Source organism: Peromyscus californicus, unplaced genomic scaffold (genome assembly GCF_007827085.1).
Source record: "Peromyscus californicus insignis strain IS unplaced genomic scaffold, ASM782708v3 Scaffold_23__1_contigs__length_62951481, whole genome shotgun sequence".
Lineage (NCBI taxonomy): Eukaryota > Metazoa > Chordata > Mammalia > Rodentia > Cricetidae > Peromyscus > Peromyscus californicus.
In genome coordinates this window covers 50852287-50858286 of record NW_026294534.1, presented here as the reverse complement: position 1 = coordinate 50858286, position 6000 = coordinate 50852287, and the positions used below count along the sequence as shown (strand labels likewise).

At 45.2% G+C, this 6000-nt stretch overlaps 1 long non-coding RNA gene across 1 annotated transcript in view; it reads left to right on the top strand.

Moving 5' to 3' along the window:
- The first annotated feature begins 1043 nt into the window (after positions 1-1043).
- Positions 1044-6000, top strand: part of LOC128119143 (uncharacterized) — a 54523-nt gene continuing 49566 nt past the window's right edge. Inside the window, exon 1 of the long non-coding RNA XR_008221478.1 lies at positions 1044-1222. This is a non-coding gene — a long non-coding RNA (uncharacterized LOC128119143). The remainder of the gene's footprint in view (positions 1223-6000) is intronic.

The window sequence follows — 6000 nt, the reverse complement described above, 5'->3', positions numbered from 1 at the left end:
GGTGGGTATGTGTCCGTCCTGTGCCCTACGCTGACCTAAAGACACGCTGACATTGAGCATGTAACAGGTGGGCACATGTTCGTCCTGTGTCCTAGGCTCTCCTAAAGACCCGCTGACATCCATTTCTCAGGAATCTCATTTCATTTCTTTACACTCAAGTGTCCAAGGATCTTCACCCTTTTAACTCTAAAAGGAGAGGTGAGAGGAAGGCACAGCTTGGAGGGCCTTGAAAGTTCTATATGAAGTCCTCCGAACACAGAGACTCGACTCATCTCTGGAAAATAACACGTCCATTATTTTCATTTACAGCCCACCCTGGAAGTTTTTCCTCTAGGAAAAGAGCTACTTTCAAGCCACACCTATGTATAAAAAAAAAAAAAATAGATTTCTTAAACATTCAAGGAACGCATCAGAAAGTATGCAAAGAAATCTGAGTGTGGTGGTACAGGCCTATAATCTCAGTGCCGAGGAGGCTGGGATAAGAGGGTCATCACCTAAGGCCAGGCCAGGCTTCATGGGAGTGTAAGACCTTATATAAAAAAAGTATAAGACAGATATGGCCATGCCAACAGTTGGCGTATTTCCGTTGACTCGTTTTCACAGGGCTGTCCAAACAATGATAAAGGAAGGAATTGTTTTGCCCAGAGATAAATCTATACCACCTCGGGGGGGGGGGGGGGGGGGGGCCGGGGGGCGCGGGGGGGGGGGGGGTCACGGGACTGTTTTTACTTCTGCTAGAAAGATTGTGATCAGCCTGGATTCCTTGGTGGGGTTCCTCTCATATCACACTGGCCTGTGTAGACTTCTCCTGGTCCAAGTTCTTGATCCGGTGCCCCATGGAACAGGCTCCACAAAGGCTCACAGGAGGAATTCCTGGGGAAATCGGACAATGGAATTCCACTTCCCTGGGCTAGGATAAAGCCAACGGGTGTTTTTTTTTTTTTTTTTTATCATCCAAGGGTTGGTTGAAAAACGTTCTGTTGGCCCCAAAGTCCAGCTTTCAAGCTTCTGCTCTGAGAGGCAATCAGCACCTTCAGGTTACAGACCTTCTGATGATAGGCTGCTGGAGTCTAGCGACACCACTGGGCCTTATCTCAGCCCAGCCCTTTGAAGCAAGTTGTTGTCAGCCATTGCTGCAGTCACTTTCTTATCCCAAGAGAGGAAGCTGCCTCTGCAGGCTCGGAGGCCCTGTTCACAGTCTGGGTGTTTGAAAGAGCAGAAGGTAATTGTATTACGGCTTTTCAATTTGTGTGCGCCTAGCCTTTTTATTCTCTGCTTCCCAGGGGACACTGTCATTGAAATTGTTTGTCATCCTGTGGCAGGAAGGGATAAAGCCTGGGGGGCGGGTAGATGTTTCTCTGATTGTCTACGTTCTGAAACCCCTCCTTTCCTCACGAAGCTTCGTCTGTCCATGGCTGAAAAATCTACTTTGAACTTCAAAAAAATGGGCTAAGAGGAGGAAGTGATGAAAGGGTGCAGTTATTTCTGAGATAATTTATTCTCTAGATGCTGAAGATCTAGGGCATTGCTCATGCTGACTGAATGGCTGCACTTTAGAGTTTCGATATTCACATTCTTGAGAGAATTATACAGCTCATCCGGAGAGAAGCACACGTAACGAGAATTTCCAATATAGGCCTGTATTTCTGTATATTTTCAATACAGGCCTGTAACACGAATTGCTAAACTGCCTTATTAATAAAAAAAAAAAAAAAAAAACAGAGCCAGATATTAGGGTGAAAGCTGAAAGATCAGAGGGAATAAAACAAGCCACAGCCAACCTCACCTTACCAACTCCTCAGCCTCCAGAGTGAGACTTTCTGTTTACTCACGCCTTGTATACCTTTCTGTGCCTTGCCATCTTACTGCCTTCCTAGTGCTGGAATTAAAGGCCAGTGTGCTTCCCAAATACTTGGTAGCAAAGGCATGAGATCGCAAGTGCTGGGATTAAAGGCATGTCCCACCAGGCCTGGCTCTGTTTCCAGTGTGGTCTTGAACTCACAGAGATCCAGACGGATCTCTGCCTCCCAAGTGCTAGCTAGGATTAAGGGTGTGTGCTACCACTGTCTGGCCTCTAAGTCTAATCCAGTGGCTGGTTCTGTCCTCTGATCCCCAGATAAGTTTATTAGGGTACACAATATATTGGGGTACATGTGTTACATAGGCCTCATCGAAAAGTTGGTCATATGAATGAAAATAATATATTTTAAATATCTTTTTTTTTTTTTTTTTTTGTTTTTTTTTTTTTGGTTTTTCGAGACAGGGTTTCTCTGTGTAGCTTTGCGCCTCTCCTGGAACTCACTTGGTAGCCCAGGCTGGCCTCGAACTCACAGAGATCCGCCTGGCTCTACCTCCCGAGTGCTGGGATTAAAGGCGTGCGCCACCACCGCCCGAAAATAATATATTTTAGTCAAGCCTATCAGCACAGGCTTGTAATCCCAGATACTTGGGAGGCAGAGGCAGGAGGAGCAACTTAATTCCTAATTTTATTTTTTTTAAGAGAGTTTGGGATATAAATAAATAAATAAGTGTTGGAGTGCTCACTGAACATGCGGTGGCCCTAGATTCAATACCTAGTACTCAAAACAAAACAAAATTAAGCTCATTTTTGTTTCTTTTTTAAAAGAATATAAAATCACCAGATTAATGGAAAACAGCCCCCATGGGATGATTTGTTCAAGACCTGAGCCCCATGGGGCTGAACCCGAAATTCATTGAGCTTTATCAGATCCAGTAAGCCTGAGGTTCCTGAAGGTGAAGACAATACAGGTCACAGTTATCCCGGATGAGGGTGAAATTCAGCCGGGCGGTGGTGGCGCACGCCCTTAATCCCAGCACTCGGGAGGCAGAGGCAGGCGGATCTCTGTGAGTTCGAGGCCAGCCTGGACTACAGAGCGAGATCCAGGACAGGCACCAAAACTAGAGAAACCCTGTCCCGAAAAACCAAAAAAAAAAAAAAAAAAAAAAAACGGGGCAGGCTTATCAGGCGTCTTCTAAAGGCATCTTAGAAATATGCCCCGCCCCTCTCTCTTGCTTTGCCGATAATCAAGGGTATGGCTTGCTGAGAATTGCAAGGAGATTGAAGCTATTGCAATTGAAGGAGAATTCCAGCTATTCCTTATTGCTGTAACCAAATACCAGTGGAGAAACACCTTACAGGAGAAAAGATCTAGTGGGCTCCCGTTTCGGTGAGGGAAGGATGGCTGCTTGTTCGTGTCTGGAGGGACACGTAATCAGAACACTAGGGAGGTCAGTGCTCCTGGCTTTCTGGGGGGCTTCCCTTTGCGTTCAGGGGCGGTGCCTGTATTTCAGGGGAGTTTTACCCTCTCAGTTAATCCTCTTTGGAAACTTCCTCAGGGACACAGGAGAAGGTAAGCCCCACTCATGCCCTAGACCCCTAACAAATCCAGCCAGGGTGAGATTTGAAATTAAACCTCAAGGGAGTTTCTAAGCAGGTTGCTTTTTTAAAGATTGTATTTTTAATTATGCATACATATGTGTGTCTCTGGTGTATACAGAGCAGGTGCCTGCAGAGGCCAGAGGGTGTGTCGACCTTTCTGGATCTGCGGATACAGACCCTTATATGGATAGCCTGACTTGAGTGCCAGGAACTGAACTTGGGTCTTTTGCAAGAGTTATCAAGTGCTCTCAAGGACTGAGTCATCGCTCCAAGCCCTGATGGGAGTGTTTCAAAGAACAATGACGCGTGGAAAGGGTTGATTTTGAGCAAGACTTCGAGGGTCATACATGCCAGGAGGAGCTTTTCTGTATTTCGTGGCTGGCAGTACCACGTGACTGCTGACGTCAGCATGCGTTTGCGGAGCGCTTTATTATTTATTCCACTTGGCACGGAGAGAGTGGTAGTTGGTATTTCCAAGGAGCTTAAGAGGCTTCCCAAGCCTGCTTAGTGTTAGCAGTCAAGGTCCCTGCTTCTGCCAAGCCCGAGATCTCCCTGTCTTCTCATGTGATCTGCAAGCTTCTAAAACACCAAGTCCGGAGGGATTATGAGTTGCCACCCGAAACTGCCAGTGAAGAGCGAACCATTTTCCCCCGAGAGAATGTTCTGTTAGCATGGGCCGTAATAAGCTGTTGTCACTGAGAGCCGAGCTCTATGGAATACTGTTCGGAGAAATAAAGCAGTAATTTATTTCTTGATACTGAAAGCACTCTACTTAATAGAAAACTTTTTTTTTTTTTTTTTTTTTTTTTTTTTGGTTTTTCGAGACAGGGTTTCTCTCTCTGTGTAGTTTTGCACCTTTCCTGGAACTCGCTTTGGAGACCAGGCTGGTCTCGAACTCACAGAGATCCGCCTGCCTCTGCCTCCCAAGTGCTGGGATTAAAGGCGTGCGCCACCACCGCCCGGCAATAGAAAACTTTTAAAAACAGACAAGGACACAAAAGCAAGTGTGATTTTACAACTAAGAGGGAATCTCAACAATTCGGGTGCATTTCCTCGCAGTCTTTGGTGTCATGTACAATATGCCTGTCACTGTTCTCTCACGCGTCCCATTCACCCTGCCCTGTGCCCCTCCCTATTGTCTGAGAAGATCTCGCCTGCTTGCTTCCTCCCAGCCTACCGTGGGCCATCTTCATCCCTTCACAGATTTCTCTGCTCTCCCATCATCTGTCTCTTTAGCATCAGCCTGGCTCCTGCTCTCCACATTCACTCCCTACATTGCAGACACGGCTGTTTTTCTAAAGTATAAACTGCTTAGATGGCTTGCCAGGTCCTTGGGATAGCACTCTTAACTACTTACCAAGGCTTTCAAGGTCCTTCACCGCCCGCCTCCCACCTCTCTGCTCCTCTTAAGCCTTCAAGCTCTCCTTGCCTCAAATCACACCCTGCCTCTCACACCCCAAGTGGCACTCATTCAGCCATATTCTTCCTTGGGATCTTTGCATGACCATTTCTTAGCTTTCAAACCTCAGTGGTGTCCCAAGTCCTTTGGGAAGCTCTGTTGGACCCTCTCCCTATGTCTTCCCAAGATCAGAGAGTCCTGGAGCCCTGCAGGTCCCCCTGTGGGGACACTAATCTCAGTGTGATACCATTTTAACTGCCTATCTCCTCCACCAGATTGTGAACTTTGAAGGCAGGATCCTTATCTCTTCTGCTCACCATGTCATACTCTACAAGTTGACCAAAGTCTGGAATGCTGTAGTAGTCTCTAAATGTGTGTGAATTGTGTATTCCCTAATACAACAATCTATGCCATATGAAACGTTTAATAAATTGTAAATGTCTTATAGGTTGTCTTACATTTTCTATGTTGAAATCGGCATTGTCTAGGAGAAGTAACCCTTTAGTTTCCCTTTGTTTTAGACAGAGCAATGCAGCCCTGGCTGTCCTGATACTGCCTTTGTAACTCAGGCTGGTCTCAAACTTTTGGTAACCCTCCTGCCTCGGTCTTCAGAGAACTGGCATTACAGGTATGTGTCACCAAGCCCAGCTCCTTTCTTCATTTTGAGTCATAATCCCTTTGGTCTTTAGCATGCCTCACTGTGGAGCTGTGGTTTTAGAGCCTCACTGAATGCATATATTAATGCTTCTTTGTGCCCGATTATAAATCAGGCTTATAGTATTTATATTCAGGTTTTGGTTTTGGTTTTGTTTTTTGAGGTAAGTTCTTTCTGTGTCGCCTAGGTAGGCTAAATGCAAACTCCTTAACCTCCTCCTCCTGAGTTCTGGCATCACAGGAATGTATCATCATGTGAAGCCTTGGACCAGAACTTTAAATATATATATATATATATATATATATATATATATATATATATATATAATTTCAGCATTATGTATCATGTGTGATATAGATTTTGACTGTTCCTCTTTATCCGTTTGAGGAAATTACCTTCCATCTTAGTTTACTAAAGTCCCTTTTTTAGACTTTGGAACAGATGGTAGGCTTTCCTGGTGTGTTCTTTCACCTATGTGGTTTGAGTTATGTTTGGTGAATAATAAAATATTCTTGTTTCCTTGAAATTCACTGTGTTGTGTTATTA